Here is a 19767-nt window from a genome sequence, read left to right as displayed (position 1 = left end):
TTAATTAAAGCGTGTTGTTTAAAAAATTATTTGTGACAAAGTATCTCATGCTTAGTTTCTATTAATAATGTAAACTAATGCTTTGTTTGTACATTTCAGCACTGTACAAGCTAGACCATTTGACCTGCAGCTGCCAAATTTGGCACATATTTACTTTAGAGAGTAAGAATGTGGACCTCAGCGAGTTTTTTTAAATTTTTTATTAGGATTTTAATTAATTAAAAATTAAGCTGAATTTTATTTTTCAGCAACAACTTCCAAAAATATTATTAAAAAAAATACTTTTCTTTATAAAGTGAAAGTGTAAACAATGTGTTGAGGTATTCAATTAATAACAAAATAAATATTCAATAAAAATTAGGTTATTCAAAATTTTTAAAAAAGTAAACACTATCATCGTAGAGATGCAAATATAAGTTACTGGGTGTTAAGTCATTAAATCATTGTAAATGCATTAATGAAAAACCACTGCAAATGAATGTGAAATCTTCATGTATATACGATATTTAAAATTTCGCAGTTAACATATTTGTGTATTTAAAATAGTTAGCATAAAAACAATAAACCAATTCTTAAGCTCAAATCACTTAAAGCTCTTATGATGTTATAATTAGAATAATAAGATTTCGCAAATTTTTGTTCCATTCCAAAACTTATGATCCCTGGTGTTTTATCAATCCTTGCCTGTTACCCTCTCCCCATCAGAATTTCCAAGAAAATATTAAAAATTACTTCAATGTCCGGTTTCTATGGGTGGAAAAAAAAGGCCTTTAGATTTTTTATTTCTCTTAAAGTTAATGATATAGATACGTTATCAAACTAGATAGAATTTTATACAATATTATGCGATATTGTATTGCATTCATTAATATTCGATAATATTATTCGATATTTCGAATATTGTTTAATGTTATATAGTATTCTGCAATATATGTATTATACTGGGAAATGGTCGTCTGTCTCCTCACTTTTGAGAGTTGTCGTAAAATAAATCTTGACACAGCTCTAGCATCAACAATTGGACCGATTTCGTCATTGTATCCGCTAATTAATAATATTTTTCTAGCATGTTTAATTAAATAGAATGTTAATTTAGAAATATTACTTTGAAAATATATTTGTAATATTTTCATTAACTGTAATAAGGTGTTGTTCATTAAAGTTATTTTGTAATAATAAATTAGTTCTATTAATATAAGTGGGAAACAGTTGGTCTGTGGAGGTTGCGTGTCAATAGTTAATGTTCCAAATGAATATATATTTTTAAATATATATATATATATATATATATATATATATATATATATATATATATATATATATATATATATATATATATATATATATATATATATATATATATATATATAATTTTAAAATACATCGCATAAGAAATATTTTGTTTTTCACATTATTAGAGCATATAATACTAATAAAATTTTAAAATGGCACCATTTGATTTCTTTTAATCATTATAACAAATTCATTCTTCCCGACTAATTAAGATTAAATTAAACAATGAACTATGACATTTAAGCAAAAATTTCATTTAATATTTCTGTAGAGTTTAGTTGTCCTTAAAATGAAAACGATTTCGCAACACAATTTGCTAATTCTTGTCGGAAAGAAGCAAACGATTTCATTATTATTTCTAAATTAATATGATTCTCTACAATCTCATTCTTCTATCATCCAAGTAAAAATGCAAATTTATTTACGCACTAGTATATTCAACTACAAAAGTGAAAATAATTCGAAATCAATAATTTTTAATACGAATTCGGATTTCTATTTATTCGGATGATTGCTCGGAGTAAACCGACATATGTTTTGGATAGCTGCACCAGTATAAGACTTCAGATTTCTGCTTGGTTTATTACCAAAAGGAAAGAATTGGGTTTCTAAGGAGTAATGATTAGAGAAGCGTAAATAACCCGGCATGAAGCACTTAAGTTCCCGAAATGAAGCTTGTAGAATTTTTCTACAGCAAATAGCTTTCTTTTACTATCGAGGTTTAGTAAAAATGCTGCATTCTTTTATTTTCTGTGCACTAATTATACGCGAAATCTGGTGGGGAGATTCATTTAGATTTATATGATTTTCTCTCTTGGAACTCTGGTATTTCTGTTTTTAATTTTGTGAATGTTATTCTTAGTTTAATGGATATGAACGAAATAAATTATAGTTAAAGAGGCAAATGTAATTATATTCTAGATCGATGAATGTTTTTTTTTTTTTTTTTTTTAGTTTTCACATTGCAAATATTAGTTTTGATTGCACTGCACATTATTATTTTATATGTGAATGATACAATAAATATTAAACAAAAAGTAAGGATAACTAATTAAAAAAAATTCCATATTATTGGAATATCTTAAATATGTATTCTTATATTATTGAAAATCCAGTTTAGAGAAACAAATGGTTGCTTGATTTTTCAATTAAGCAATATCAAATGACTAACAGAAGTGATATTCCTAAAATTTCCCCGCCTATTCTCTAATAGACTTATCATGCTAGAGAACACTTTACATGACATTGGTGTACAATGGTTACGAAATATTAACTTTTGGCGTGAATTTAGCATTTTTACTGAATCTTGCCATCTTGCGCGCGTTATTTGGCGATTAATCACTAGCAGGCGGTGATTAGCACTATCATCCAAAAATCGAATTTTTGTTTTATGCAAAAATTTGACACAAAACTGCACTTATTATCACAAAATCATATGCCAAATTTTAGATATTTAAGCCATCGCATTTTTGAATTTGCAGATCGTTTGTATACCTATGAAATTAAAGACCGACAGCAGTCGACTCATCATTGAATTTGGCACAAAATTTGACAAGTTTCTACACTTTAGATGTTAAATCTGTGTACCGAAATTTATCTGTACAGCTCTGCTTTGTAAGTATTAACTTATATTCGAAAAGCATCCCTGAACAGATATTGCTCAAAATTTGATAGAAATCTCCAAATTTTGTTTAAAGACGGCATACCAAATTTCATTCTTCTAATTCGCATCGTGTAGTTATTTTTGTCACAGACAGACAAACATTTCCCATAAATGTTTTTTTTTTTTTTTTTCGAACTTATGGAGGTCTAAAATGCGGAGATCCGTCAAAATCTGGAGTTCGAATTTTTGACGATTACTATATTTTCTCTGCAATACGTATACGAGAAAGTAATAAATATTAAAATGAAATATATATATATATATATATATATATATATATATATATATATATGATTGAGAGCAGTAATTGTAACCCATATTGTGTGTTTGTTTAGAATGTAATTTTTCGATTCAAACTATTATTATTAACATTTGCGCAACTGTACGAAATTCTGCAATCAATAAAGGTGACGTTGCCAAAAAAAACCTAGGTTTTTGCAACTTATTGTACTGAATTTGCCGTATTTGGTGTGTATTTTATTTGCGAACTGAATATCAAATTGATTTTTATCACTGATTTCTTAATTTTATTTGAGTATTTCGAAAACGCTGGGTATTCCGTATTTCCTAGAAAATGCATTGCCACTTCTATATACTTATAATAAAGCTCAATGTGTGTGTGTGTGTTGGCGCTCTACAGGCCAGATCATTTGACATACAGCTATCAAATCTGGTACATGTATACCTTAGAGGTCGGGAATGTGCACCTGTGGTCCCTTTATTTGAAATTTTAATTAGAATTTTAATTCTGAATTAAAAACTAACTTTCTCGCCAAAAAAATCTTCCATTTTCCCCACCGCCAAATGAGTAAGGCTTCAGTTTTTTTTTCTGCCAACAGTAATGAGGCTAGGGTTAACATTTTTCGGCGGATTATTTCAAACGATTCCGTTTATTTTCTTAATGTTTTATACATTTAAAATTAAACATTGTTAATTAATCCATGTTTCAGATTCATTCTGAAGTACTTTTGAATTAAAATAACACAGAATAAAGGAAATTAAAAATTTCTAATCTGCATAGCGTTACCCCAACTGGCGTAGAAAAAAACTCACACATTTGCGTTACCGTAACTGGCGTTGAAAATTCACGCATGTGCATTGTGTTCTGATTGTTGACATGACAATCATTATCAACGGATGATTTAAATTATTTTTAGATTAGTTGCATGCTTTTGTAATTAAATTGTATTTATGTTAGTTATATATTTTTTTGTATATGCTTATAGTTTTAAGTACATCGTTTTTTAAGTAGCTTTTTTAAACCTGTTTTCGACCGATTATTTTAAACGATTCATTTTATTTTCTTAGTGTTTGATGCATTTAAAATTAAACATTGTAAATGAATCGATCTGTTCATGATGAATCTGAGAAAGTTTTGCTCACAAATTCTTGAGATATTACATAAATTAAGAAAGATATTCTTTAGTGCCCATAAAGTTTAAACGCTCAGTGACTCTATTATCAGTAATCATAGTATTAAAAAAAGGCTTTGTTTCAGTAAAAAATATTATTATATTAATTGCAGATTAATCATTTACACTTTAATTTAAAGCATAAATTCTACGAGGAGTAACAGAAAATTAGAGAGATACATATCACGTTATGACTGAAGGCCTTTATAATATTATGAGCGAATTATATGACTATCAAAATTTGAAGCTTTAAAATATTTTGCCGAAGAATCTATTAAAGTTGGAATTGCGTAAAATATTTATTGGTACGACCGGAGTTTAATCCCCTGCTTGGCGCAATTTTTAAAAATCGCCTTGCGAAATGTTCAAAAGCAAAGGAGCAGATGTTCAATTATAGTGCATAATAAAGATTGCCAGCTTTGGCGCGTTATCGCAACTTGGCGAAGAAGGGGGTTAAACTCCGGTTCAACCTATTTAATTATTAAAATTTAAACGAACATTAAGATTGGAGAACCGGCCTGTCGCCAAAGGCGGTAGTACAAAATAAATAGATAAATAAATTTAAAAAAAGAGCTAAAAATATTACCATGAACTTACAATTGAAATGAGAGTATTGTGAAGCAGAAGACTTCAGTTTATTAACTTTTATTGCAATCTACCTTTAAAAAATGCAATTACAACGTGAAGTTTGCGATTTATTTTTATGAAAGACACAAAGAGTACTCCGATTAAAATTTACTATTAAAATTAGATTGAAACAAGTGGTGATCTACTAACCGAAAAATAAAGTGCTTTGCAAAATTAATGAAAGATTCTTAATAGGAGAAAAAGAATTCAGTGCTACCGATATGTTTGTTCATTCATATTCGTTTTCAGGTGTGCACGTATTTTTTATTCAGACATAAGAAGAAAAAAATAGACGTTAAAAACAGAAGTCTGTTTGAAGAGTACTTGCTTTATGATGTGTCAAAATATTGGTAATAATCTATTATAGATTGGTAAAAGTGCTTTTGTTTATAAAGCAATTCTTTTATTATTGACTCTGAAAAGGCAGTTGAATTTTATTGAAAGATCAGACTTATTAAATTCATTGTTTTTTATTGCCTTTTTGAGGAACATGGAAATTTAGATCCGAGTTTCCAACAGATTAAACCCGTTTCAAAATCCAGCAACTTCTTTGGAAACGCAAATTAAAACTGGAAATGTCTTTTGAATGTAAATACATTATTCAGACAACAATTTCAGAGTAAATCCGGAAACAGCCTTTTGAATTCAAATATGTTATCAGCACAAAAGAAGCAATTCCATGCTCAATTGCCGGAATATATTGAGATTTTTAAGATTTAATCTCCCTTTTCCACTCTGTATTTGCATGTAGAATGAAACTTTTTTTAAATGTTTGATATAACTTGAAATCCACTGCATAGTGTGTTTGGAAAGGAAATATTTGAAAACCCATTTCTGCTTCTTTTTCCCCTTTCTTGAAGTCTCGTCGTTTTTCATTTTGAAGAAATTGTCCGATCTTGTCAGTTTGCTTGCGTTTATTCGAAACTGAAACATTTATTCAGCGAAAAGCTGAACGGCGATGTTCCATCTTCCCCTGACAACTTTTCTTCCATGTTCTTCTTTATTCAATATATTTGAGTTCGTTCTTTTTCAGGCATTTTGTAGGAGAAATTCGAGAGTCAGCGAAATTGAGTGATGCGTAAAAATTCAAAACTTGATGTCTATCGATTGATGAATCATAGTTTCTGTGCATTCTTGTGTAATTATTGAAGCATTAATATTTTGTGTTTGATTCTATAGCTCCCAAAGTGCAATTGGATTTTTGTCGCTTTTTAACCAAAAAAAAAAAAAAAAAAAAATATTTTTTCCCAATTTTAACGATTGTTATTTAATTGGTATAGGTTTTATACGTTTTTTTTTTTTTTTCAATTTTTTATGCAATAATTCAAAAATATAACTTTATTAAAACGTTTTTTAATATAAGGGTAATCATTTTGGACGTAATTACGTGCCTTAAAAAGCTAATTTGTTATGAATTCTTTTTTCTTTCATGTACCTTACGCGAATGAATCAGTTCGGAGACAAAACCAATAAAAGTAACTGTAAAATCAGTTAGTTATGATTTTCAATCTTAGTTTTAAAAAATATTTTCTAATCAACTGTCTTATTGTTTCTGTGTTTTATCTTATTTAATTAAATATATTTTGGATATTACCCAACGTTCCTCACTCTTTGTTCTAGCCAAAGCCTGGATTTTAATTAAGAAAATTTGTCTAAGTCTTTAGGCTAAATTGTTGAGGCTGTTTATAATTCGATATGTTTCGTTTTTGGTCTTACTGGATACTATAAAACATAAGAAAAAGCTTCCCTAAGCTTAAAAAAAAATAAATACTTCATTGCGCTGTTAACTTCAGACACTGCGAGTCAACAAAACAATTTTCGCTTTGACTCACCTCCCCGTCATCACCCCCTTTCCCCAACTTCATGTTTCCGTGCTCATTAAGAGCCGAAACCAATCAAACGATAATTTTCTCTATCACCCCTCCAAGCTATTTCCAAAGACGGAACCACTTAAATTGGTACCAATCAACTTATAAAACAAAATTGCTACCTTACAACCGAAAGATGAGTTGTCTACGCGATGAAAAAAAGAGCCGAGGAGGACCTTGCTTTTAACTCATTGGCTACCCTCCAAGAAATCCTTCCATTAATCTATTCTCACCTTTTCTTTGTTTTTTTCTTCTCCCCCCTCCCCAAGTGCTTTAAGGAAGGGGGTGGGGTAGACACTGTTGGTGGAATTGCAGTAGAAGGTTCCGACTTTCAACGTGCTTTCACTGAAGTAACTCTCGGGCGATCTCAAGGATTCGAATAGCGGATAAGAAACTAACGCTCGAGATTGAAATTAATGGTTTTTCTAGCCGGATAGGACGGACTACCGAACTGAAAGGGGGGTGGTTGGAAATGTGTTGGGGGGTGAGGAAGACTTGCAATGTAATCTAAACTCTCTCGGGGAGCCTGTGTCCGGTTTATTAATCGGTATCCACATCGCCTTGATGAATGGTCGTTTTGTTTGTTTTTAATTTTTTGCTCATCTCACAATTTACTGTTTAGTATCGGATGTGGAGAAAGTAACAAAGTAATTATACACCTGCGTAACTCGGGTGAAAGTAACGGGCCGTCGTTGGGCTGAAAGAACGATCATTCAGATTGTTGTTGTACTAGCGAGAGGTTGGTTACTTTTGGTTTTTCGTTATTTGTTTTGATTATGGATTTCTCAAACTGTTACTGTAAGGTTAATAATTTTCTGAGGGAAGTAAACAAGAAGTTATGTTTTGAGTAAATGGAAGCAAATAAAAAGAAGGTTCTTATAATTTCTTTTTTTGTTATTCATGTACTAGATACTTCATGAAAGTTCAAAAATGTGTAATATATAATTTTGTAGAATGATGCGGTTTTCCAGTTGTGAGGTTTCGCTGAAAGGCCACGCATTCCAGTTACAAAATCCGATTCTATCAAAGAACTGTCGTGATGGATGTTTAAAAAGGAAGGTGCCGGCTCTGGTATTTTCCTCATCGTCTGATGAAGAATCAAATTTAAGAGAGCATCCGCGCAATAACCCTCGTTGTGTTTGTTACATAAAAGAATGTCAATATATAACTATACTATACAGAATGTATATCTAAATCAGGTATAAATTGTCGATTTAAATAAAAATATTTATATAAGCAATTAGAAATGATTTTTTTTTTTACTTCATCATATCGAGACAGTTTTATAGTCGTCAAAAATTTCTAAAGCAGGATTTTGACAAATCCCCATGTTTCAGATTTCCGTTAGTTCGGAAAACGCATTTTTGACATTTGTCTGTCTGCATATGTGACAAAGATAACTCAAAAGTGCTCGCGAGCTCAACGGATAAAATTGGTATATGGTCTTTGCTTAAGGATGTATTGATTTCTATCGCATTTTGAGCGAAATCTATTCAGACGAAGTCTATCTGTCAAGCAATCCGAATATAAGCGGAAAGTCGATGCCTTCAAAAAGAAGAGAGCTAGATGGATAAAATTGGTACACAGATTTAATATCAAAAATATAGATAACTGCCAAATTTGGAACAAAATTCAACTGCTTGTTGACCTTCTGTCAGTTTGGATTTTCATGTCCGTTTAAATGCAATAACTCAGACACAATGATTTAAATATATAAAATTTGATATATGCTTTTGTGACTACAATTTTATTTCTACATCATATTCTGGTTTCAGTAGATTGAAAAAAATGTGTCTAAAAATAAATTAGACCTTCAGGTACTCTTAATCGTATGCAAAGGGTTATTTACTACGGGGATTTAAGACGAGAACGTATTTATTTAAACTCCAAATTTGTCTGTTTGTATGGAAGTTTTTGGTCTTCTGGCTACAATGCAAATCAATCGATGCTTTCTCCTCTCTCCGAATCTCTTTTTTGATGAAGTTGGACAAGCACGCAATTGTATTCCTACAAAAGTTTTTTGTTCAACAATTAGATCAAGTCCAAAAGAAGCTAAAAATGATTGAATAGCAGGCAACAAGTGGCCGATCAGCATGCCGAAATCGCAACTTTCGAAGATGAATGTTTACTTATTCCTGTCATGTTTCTTTTTTAAAAAGAAAAACCCTCAAAGAAATTCCAAATCAATGAAAAACTTTAAAGGAACATTAAAATCCGTCTCGCATCATTGGCGGCAGCATTTTTCGAAGAGAGAACTAGAAACCCGGTTCACCAATATGGCAAATTTGTGGATCTTTACAGCCATTATGTCGAAAAGTAAGCATGATGCTTGTGCGTAACTTTTGGCAATACATTCATTTTGTTACCTGTTCTTTATATATATAATATACTCCATTGGTGAATTTAAAAATAAAATAAAAAAGCAACATTTGTACTAATTTTCATTGAAATATAAAACACGTTGCAATAAAGCTTGAACCCATCTTGAATTTTGTGCTTAATATAAGCCTTTTCAACATATATTTTGCAGTCTAGAAATCTTGGAGTTCTCAGGTATCACCTAGCTCAAAGTTATACATTTTAGAATGCCTGTCTACTTCCTAGACACGTAGCTTTAGATCTTGAACTCTGCCTGAATTTCAGATTGGTATTCATCTTTCTTGGTGGTGTATAAAATTATATTTCTCTTAAAACATTCGTAAAGAGATTCTACAAGCGAGCTATTGATATTTTTAGCACCAGTCTTTTCCTCTGACGGGTTAAAAGCGCCATATACGCATTCTTCCTTTTAAAACTTTCGAAAATGGAATACTATCATTGTTGTATTCTTCGTGTTCTACCGCTGAATAATTTAAAGGAAACGACTGAATGGGGTATTGGGTATTTGTGTTTCTTATCTTCCGGAAATGAACTTTGTATTGCGAGGATGGTTATTTCGCGCTTTAGGAGTGAAAGGGGTGGGGAAAAAAAAGAACACGCTATACTTTTGAAGATTTGTATTCTGGAGCACAATAACAAACTTTATTGTTCGCAATGCCGGGTTTTATTATTCAGTCGATGCACAGTTCTCTTCTTAAGTTCTGTCACGAAAGCTGACTCCGATGTATTTTTGGTATCTTTCGTTATTTCTTTGAAATTTGTAATCTTGTTACCCGATAAGTTAAAAGTTTTAAAGAATTTGTAGTAACCTAAAATGTATTTTATATTTTTTTACTTTTTCATTTACGAAGTTGAAAAATAGCAAACATTGCAGTCGTTGGAAGAAAACCCACGAAATTTGTTAAATCCTCACGTTTTAGTTCTCCGCTGTTCAAGCGAATCATTTTTGGAATTTTGTCTGCCTGTATGTTGGTTGGTGTGTGAAAACATTAATTCAAAAGCACAGTGATCTAAAAATATGAAATTTGATTTGTGGATTTGATACCAAAATGTATGTTTCCTTCAAATGGATTCTACAGTGGTGGGACTATATGATATTTCATTATGACTATATATATTGTGCGCATGTGAACATCGTAATTTAAAAACGGAAAAAATCTAGTGAAGTGACGGACCGCGGTGGCCTGGTGGTAAGGTCTCGGCTTCGGAACCGTAGGGTTTCAGGTTCGAGACCTGATTCCACCGAAGAACCGTCGTGTAAGGGGGTCTGTTGCACGTTAAATCCGTCCTGACCAAACGTCCTCCCGCTGGTGTGGTGTGGTGTGAAGAGGGAGGTGCCAGCTCAGGTGTCGTCCTCGTCATCTGACCGCGGTTCAAAATGACGAGGTCCGTCCCCAAATAGCCCAAGTGTTGCTTCAAACGGGACGTTAATATAACCAAACCAAACCAAACTAGTGAAATGACGTGTGGCACATAGGGTTTTTTTTTTTTTTTGATCCATGCCAGATTTTGGACTAACTTATAAAACGAGCTAACTGTCTATCGGTTAGTCTGTTGTTGTATATGTGAACCAATGAATAATAAAATTCAAAAGATCAATAAAAGTTGGCTTATAATCTTAATCCCACAATTTTAACCCTAGGTCATATTTTAGATGAATGTGGTGAAAAGGAAGAAATGAAAAATAAATACTATATTTTCTTCGTAGTATTTTGAGACTTAACCAATTAATTGCGGAATTTATTTTTTAAAGTCCTTCAATATCCCCCTTTTTAAAGTCAAGCGAGAGCATATGCGAGCTGAACACAGTGCAAATGGTTGCATAGTAATTAAAAAAAAACACATAATAAAGCGAATAATATTTCATTCTTATTAAATAGAAAAAAAAAATTACACATTTACCTTGATAAAATGATTTGGGCTGACGTGCATATATATGTAATGACATTTTAAACTCTTAATTTAATCCAAATTAATTTCCAAAACTTAATCCTAATTTAGCCCATCGTAACTTCATTCTAAAATATTCTCTTATTTCGTGATCCAATTCCACTGTCGGTTTAATTAATCCTTTTGTAAAAATAATTCGCCATCGGTACTACGTATCAAATGAAAGTGATACTTTTCGTTGCCCTTGAAAAGGTGTCAAAGGTCACCACATGTATTGAATTGGCGCCTGGCCAGAAATCCTATGTTATATAAAACTAGTGATCATTTGTTCAACTCTTTTTGCCTTCTGCTTTTATGCCGCGCTGCACCTTCTTGTAAAAAAATCATGTTTACCTCCCGAGAGAGAACAAAACGGAATTAAAAATACAACGTCTCGTCTATATCTTCAACTTGCACTCTGCTTCAACCAAAAATATGTTATATAATATAAAAATGTCATATTTTGTATGAAAGCCGAAAGGAGAACACATCAAACTTACACAGTCCCGCAAAATCCCAATGATTTAAATCATTTTGTTTTAGGTAGATTCTTTATAGCAAGAATACCTATTCTCATGGCAGGATTTTGAAAATATTTTTGCAAATCTTCACCGGTCTTGGTCCCTAGAACTCAAAACCAACCTCAGTTCAAAAATTTATGCATATAAAATTCGCATTACTCTTTCCACATGCTGTGGTATTAAAACGAAAACTGGCGTAGAGTTATCTTGTTTATACACATACCGACACATAACTAGACGGATTTCTCTTGCCCATTTTTCGCCAAAATTTGATAAAGGCGTACAGATTTCTACCCTCTAACCCAAAAATTTGTGCGATATATTTACAGATATGTGATTCGAATTGTAGGCATTAATACTATGTTTTTTGAACCAAGGGAATTCTAATATGTAGAAAATTGTAAAAATCTCGAGATTATTTTCTGACGATTACATTGATTATTATGACAATTGTTCTTGGTATACGATAAAGAAGATCCATACATTGCAAATGCCAGCAGAAATAAGAATCCAAGTTGTTTGTATTTACTGATACAAAATGTTTAATGCCAAGTTATACAGATTTAACAGTTTTATTGGCAAGTACTTGATAATAATCGCACTATTGTTTCTATTTGTCCTCAAAGGATTCATTCTTTATAACTTTATTTTTCACCTGCTATAATGGAATAAATACACTTCGTAGACTGCTTTTCAAAGTTAATTTCATTTATTATGTATTCTACTGGCAAAGGGCTGAAGCTTTTAATAAAGACTGAATTATTCGAATTACAGTTTGTTGTATGCGCAACTAAGTTTTAATTAAATCTTAAGTGTATCTAGAACACTGTACAGGTTAACGTGCAGAGGCAAATATAAATTTGTAGGCACAAATTGTTAACCAATTAATAACAAAAATAAATTAATAATTAAAATGCATCAATAATTGAATTAATATCAAATAAAATAGTGCTATAAAGCAGTATTTAATCATTTTTATAAATTAATAATTAATGAGTAAATTAAGTTGACAAATTAATCATTAATAATAAAACATAAATTAATAATTAGAAATAATTAGCGAAACCTTGATTAATAATACTTTTAAGAAAAATCTAAGTTGCTAATCTGTTAATGATTTGGAAAAGTTTAAAATTGCAATGATTTCTTTAAAAATGGTATCTTGTAGATTTTGAAGAATCGGGGGGGGGGGGGGGCATGAAACGTTTCACGAATAAAAATTGTTCCTTATGACCCAAATGGGACTGCACTTGGTCAAGTACCACTGATTTCACTTATCTCGGATTTTCTTTTCCCTCTAAAATTAATTTAAAAGAATTGAATTTCAATACTCCAATGGCGTAATTTTCAAAAAGTTAAAACTCTCAGACGTAAAAATCAAGTAATTCAGTCATTTGGAACTTGCTAAAGAACATGGTTATTAATTACTGAAAGTGTCACAGAAAGTTATGATTGATTAAACTCTTTTCAAAAATTCTATACCTACTCGAGCGAAGATACTAATTTCCTTAGAGAATCTCTTTTTTAGTATGTAGCCTTCAGATATTGGTAATAAAAATCAATGCTCATTAATTGAGACGGTCTTTTCAACTTGAGACGTTTCCGAAATGAATGGACACTTATCGCAGAGAGCGTCTTGAAAATACAGAAAATGAAATTCGTTTTTTTTTTTTCTTCCAGAAGTTTTAATTTTGAGGTTTTATCTTTAAAAGTTCTCTCTTATCAAAATATTACATAATGAATTTTTCATTAGTCTTTTAACATATGTAAGAAACAGTTGCAGTTGTGATGATTAGCACGGGAAATGGTCTCCCCAAAACATTCTCGCACATTCTCTAGCAAACTTATCATGCCGAAGAACGTCTTGCATGGCATTGGCATACAATAGTTACAAAATATTAACTTTTGGCACGAATTCAGCATTTTTACTGATTTTATCGTTTGACTCTTGGCGAGTTTTTTGGCGATTAATCCCTGGAATGCGGTTAATATTATCATGAATTCGCATGTTTGTTTTAGATGCGCTTTTTCTCAACCGATTAAATCAAAAATTTGATACGAAACTATATTTGTAATCACAAAATCACATATCGAATTTGATACATTTAAGTCATTGCGTTTTTGAGTTATTATGTTTACACGTTCCTGAAAATATCTACCGGTGGTGAGTTTTTTGGCGATTAATCCCTGGAATGCGCTTAATATTATCATGAATTCGAATGTTTGTTTTAGATGCGCTTTTTCTCAACTGATTAAAATAAAAATATGATACGAAACTATACCTGTAATCACAAAATCACATATCGAATTTGATACATTTAAGTCATTGCGTTTTTGAGTTCTTATGTTTACACGTTCCTGAAAATATCAACCGGTGGTGAGTTTTTTGGCGATTAATCCCTGGAATGCGCTTAATATTATCATGAATTCGAATGTTTGTTTTAGATGCGCTTTTTCTCAACTGATTAAAACAAAAATATGATACGAAACTATACTTGTAATCACAAAATCACATATCGAATTTGATACATTTAAGTCATTGCGTTTTTGAGTTATTATGTTTACACTTTCCTGAAAATATTAACCGGTGGCGAGTTTTATCTCGGCGAGTTTTTTGGCTATTAATCCCTGGAATGCGGTTAATATTATCATGAATTCGAATGTTTGTTTTAGATGCACTTTTTCTCAACTGATTAAAACAAAAATATGATACGAAACTATACTTGTAATCACAAAATCACATATCGAATTTGATACATTTAAGTCATTGCGTTTTTGAGTTATTATGTTTACACTTTCCTGAAAATATTAACCGGTGGCGAGTTTTATCTCGGCGAGTTTTTTGGCTATTAATCCCTGGAATGCGGTTAATATTATCATGAATTCGAATGTTTGTTTTAGATGCGCTTTTTCTCAACTGATTAAAATAAAAATATGATACGAAACTATACCTGTAATCACAAAATCACATATCGAATTTGATACATTTAAGTCATTGCGTTTTTGAGTTCTTATGTTTACACGTTCCTGAAAATATCAACCGGTGGTGAGTTTTTTGGCTATTAATCCCTGGAATGCGCTTAATATTATCATGAATTCGAATGTTTGTTTTAGATGCGCTTTTTCTCAACTGATTAAAACAAAAATATGATACGAAACTATACTTGTAATCACAAAATCACATATCGAATTTGATACATTTAAGTCATTGCGTTTTTGAGTTATTATGTTTACACTTTCCTGAAAATATTAACCGGTGGCGAGTTTTATCTCGGCGAGTTTTTTGGCTATTAATCCCTGGAATGCGGTTAATATTATCATGAATTCGAATGTTTGTTTTAGATGCACTTTTTCTCAACTGATTAAAATAAAAATTTGATACGAAACTATACTTGTAATCACAAAATCACATATCGAATTTGATATATTTAAATCATTGCGTTTTTGAGTTATGTTTACACGTTCCTAACGGTCAACCCTATGTTGGTTTTGTCTTAAACTTCGGCAGGTGTCTAAACTATAGATGCTAAATCTGTGCACCGAATTTTATCTGTTTAGCTCTCTTCGTTTTTGTAATTATCGCATTCATTATATATTCGAACAGGAGAACGCCTACTCAAAGCGTTTTTGAGTTGTCTTTATCACTCCAGACCGACGGACATTTTCCAACAATGTGGTTTTCGAGAGAGCGAGAGAGAGAGAGAGAGAGAGAGAGAGATCAAAAACAATTTTCGTGTTGCTTCGAAACAGGTCTAAGAGACTAAATTAAATTAAACTAAACTAAATAAGGAATTACCATCATTTTAAAAAAGTTGTTTGTCAGTTCTATCAGGATTTGATTATCTTGTTTAATAATCTGATTGGCAAATGAAGAGAAATTCAGTGGTTAGAGTCGAAATTAATTCACCCTTTTCTTAATGTTTCATGTTAAATGTATTTAAATTACAATTCCTTCAGTCTTTAGCAACGTAACTCAGATCCCATGAACAAAACTTTTTCTCAGTTCATTTTCAGCTTTCCGAACCACTCATAATAACCTTAAAATGTGTCATTTTTTGCTTATGTGCAACAATCAATTTCCCATTTTTTACCTCCTGCCATCATTATTTGTAGTTCTTTGACAAAAACTGAAATCATTATTCAAACACAGGGGGAAAAAAAGAGTATGTTTTTCTGATACATAAATGAAATCGACTTCATTTTTCCTGTGCTTTGAAAAGAAAAATAACGAAAGTAGTTCTCATGGGACTGATAACACAACAAGAAGTAGAAAAATAAAAATGGAAATGTTTGAATATTCTTTATTATTTGCATCAATGTTATGTGGGTTTGATTTATTAAGATTTCTTTTTGTTCCCGTTCGAGTTGTTTAAAGTTTTCTTTTGGATTTCATGGAATGCCTAGAAGAATGAGGACGGGGCAAAAAATTTTGGTCATGCCTTCTTGATTCCCTTGTCATCTTATTTACGTCGTTTTCCACTGTTATACCCAGTGTTTCGCATCATTTGCTGTTTCATTCGCTGTAGCTGATGTTTCGAATTGTTCTTTCTTCTCATATTCTTTCACTTTTTTTAAATTTTGAGAAACAATTGAAATTGTTCGAAATTTATAGCGCTGGTGCAGTTGTAAAATATTCTTGCTACTATTTATATGTATTTTAAATGCTATTTTATTCTTTTATATAGGATTTTTTTTAAAAAAAATAACAATTTACATCGATCAAGGGGAATATTGTTTTTTTTTTTAAATTTGTGATTACATTAATCTGACATATCAGTCAATTAATGACTGTTTATTTGAAAATTACGCAATAAATTTATTACGTGAATGTTTAACCTTAATATATGATTATTTTCCTTATATAAATTTATAATTGTTATATATAACGTTGAATGTTTTTAGAGTGTTTTTTATTCAAATCTACAGGGTTTTTTTCCTCGAAGAAAGTTAACATATATACTCTTCGAGATAAAAGAAAAGTCGATGACAACATTTTTTTCCCAAAAATTAATTAAAATATTAGTTTAATTAAAAATGAAGCAAGATTTTGCTTTTCTGCAATGTCCTCCAAATATATTATCTCACAAGAATGAGTTTTACATTGAATTAAAATTTAAAAAGTACCTTTTTTAATGATACCAATTTCATATCTTTATATTTTTTTCTATATAAATTAAAATCTTATTTAATATATAATTTTTATTGCAATGATGAAATTCTAATCAACTCCCTTGTTCATCAATCCATTTAATCGTATCTTTTGGGCAACGTTAAGGTTAAAAAAAATTTTTTTTTCTTCAGATATTAATTCCGAAAGTGATTATTTTCGATTATGTTTTATAATATATGAACATTATTATTTGCATATACAGTATTTTGCAGTAGACTGATTCCATAAAATTTTTATATTTTTAGTCTTAATAAATATCTAAACTCTTTCATCCCCTGCTCGCCTTCCTCACTAATTCCCAAAAATCTCTACGTGTCCCCAGCTCGCTTTTTTTACTGTATAGATAATTATCTGTTAGTCATACGAGTTAGTAAATAAATTTTTCTATTAGTATTAAGAAATTATAAGTACACCCATTATTAAAAGTAAATTTAAATTATTTCAAATTGCATGAATTGCTAACATTATTTATTAATCAATTATTAAAAGTTATCTATCAGTTTCTAAAATTTCAATTTTCTAGTAGCAGAGAGATACATATTTTTACTTTCTGTATTTCTTTAGAGTATTTCTATTCAAAGCTTTTCCAGATCATTTATATTTACACCATCCTATATTTTATTCTGCAGAATATTTTTTATATTTTTCCGCTTCATTATTTAGCGAACTTCTGAATTTATTGTACAAAAGTAACATTAATTGAAATAATCTGAGATATTCATACAGTGATTTGTTTACATTTGATTGTTGCCATTTACGAATATGTAAAATTAGCGATTTCTGTGCCACGTACGTTAACGTTTTATATACAAAGATTCTTCGACACTTTCATTTGTTCAAAATCTCATTTCCGATTTTGATTTTTAATCGAAATGGCTGGATTTACATTCTTTGTTTGTTCGTAATTTTGTTCTCCAACTCCAAATCAAAAATAGCATTGTCTCATATTTTCCAAGCCAAGCATGTAAATAATGTGTAAGCATTAGCTGTTGCCGAAAAACGATTAGCAATTTCGGCCCGATTTTGCTCTGCATAAGCTTTTTATTTATATACATTTGTAAAATCCTATATAAATACTTTTCGAATCAGTATTCAAGGGAAATAAATTTGTCATCGCAGACGGCTAGCAATATATAAAATGAACTACTGTTCGTTTCAGTATTATGAAACAACCACTTTTCGATCATTCTATCTCACTAAGGGGCGAGACGCTGAAGATGAGCACATTTCCGGAATTCATCGCCATTCTTTTATCTTGATTTCCGCCCTATTAGATACTTTTCCGTTCAATTTTTTTTTCGCATTTATTTGAGTATCGTGTCGTTTCTGACCTCATTTTATTTTAATTGCGTTAGCTAGAAATCCGAATTCACTTTATTGTTAATGTAAATATATCCTCCTGTCATCTTTTCTTTTACTCATGTTATGACGAATTAAACCCATCCTAACGCATGCGCAAAAGCGCGGAGGGTTTTAAAATCCATTGGCAAACAGTAGTCACTGTTAGCGTTTAAAGAAAGAATTCAAACAATGTTTTTAGAGTTATTTAACCCTTTCTAAGGCTGTGGGAAGTATGCTTCCCACCAAATTTATCAATCTGTGTATGAAATTATGTAGGTTGGCATAAGTTCTGACATTTTTTTTAGTAAGTCAGAAACTTAGATGCTTCACTTCTTTATCTCAGACAAAATGATATGTCTTGATTTGTACTTAATTATTGATTAACCAAATTAATTAATCAAATCAAATTTATCTAATAAGCTAAATGAATCCCTTTTCTTATTCTAATTTCAAGCCTAAAAATATTATAACATAGTACGAGTAGGAAAAAATGGCCCTTTAATGAGTTAAAATATTTCCCTTTTACATAAAATTCGCCTAATCCTTGTTTCCATTTGCATTTCAAGGAATAAATAACTAGATTAACATCTATCAACTTTCCGCGTGGAACTCCCCCCCCCTTTTTTTTTGAGATTATTTTTTAAGAAATGTGTTTTTCACCCATTTTCTGCATAAACATAAAAATTGCCTTTCTGCTACTTCCTCATCTCTTAGTAATTAAAAGCGACCGCTCAAATAATACATAACGAGATGACGTAGTCTTTAGAGTAATCCTTTTTTTAGGAGTTTATGCTTGTTTATTTATTAGTAAATATAAATGGGAGAAAGAAAAATCGTATTTCAGGATTACATTTTCTCCTTTGTTGTCCTTTCCTTGTTAAGCGGGCTGGAAAACATTCCACAGAATCACTCACTCCCGTTATAATTCTAAATCCCATTTACTGGGGGAGAAGAAAATAATGAGGTAAAAGGGGAGAAAAAAGAAACTGGGGGAGGGGGGCATATTTGTTGCGAAAAGACTTGAGCGTGCCCGCGGTGAAGTTCTTGTATGTCTTCGAGAAAAAATAAAAAAAAAAAATCTCTTTGAGAAATAAATGCATTCTTTTGAAACTTTGCGTTGGAAGATTTTTGCGTGTCTATCGCTTTATGACAAAAAAGAGGGGGGGGGGGGAAGAAAAGAAAAGAAACTGCTGCTGTATCTCATTTGTTAGTTCTTTTAGAGAATTTTTTTTTAATGATATTTCTGCTCTACGAAAGTTTTGCAACTAATGCTGAAGTAATTTCATGAAATAATCATAATTGCTGTCGGCGTTATAAATATTTGATTCAATACGTTTGGTGCTGTATTTGTTAGAGGGTTTTTTAATGCACTGTTAAAAGGCTCTTTCATATTTTATTCAAAGGCTTTTTTTTTTTTTTTGCTATGTTAGTTAAAACTGAAAGGTATTTTCGTGCCCGTGTTTTCTTTTATTGTTAGCAAGCAATGCTTTTATGTTAATATCTATCCCCATTCAATAATTTTCTTTTTATTGCATTTTGTATGTACAGCGGTAGACTAGTTATG

General features: G+C 30.9%; 1 protein-coding gene across 3 annotated transcripts in view; it reads left to right on the top strand.

Annotated features, from left to right (window-relative positions):
• Window positions 1-19767, top strand: part of LOC129980848 (glycoprotein 3-alpha-L-fucosyltransferase A-like) — a 254073-nt gene that overhangs the window by 124032 nt on the left and 110274 nt on the right. The gene's annotated exons all lie outside the window — the stretch shown is intronic.

This window comes from Argiope bruennichi, chromosome 8 (assembly GCF_947563725.1).
Source record: "Argiope bruennichi chromosome 8, qqArgBrue1.1, whole genome shotgun sequence".
Classification (NCBI taxonomy): domain Eukaryota; kingdom Metazoa; phylum Arthropoda; class Arachnida; order Araneae; family Araneidae; genus Argiope; species Argiope bruennichi.
Note: the sequence above shows the minus strand (reverse complement) of the source record. Positions and strands in the feature narration are given on the sequence as shown.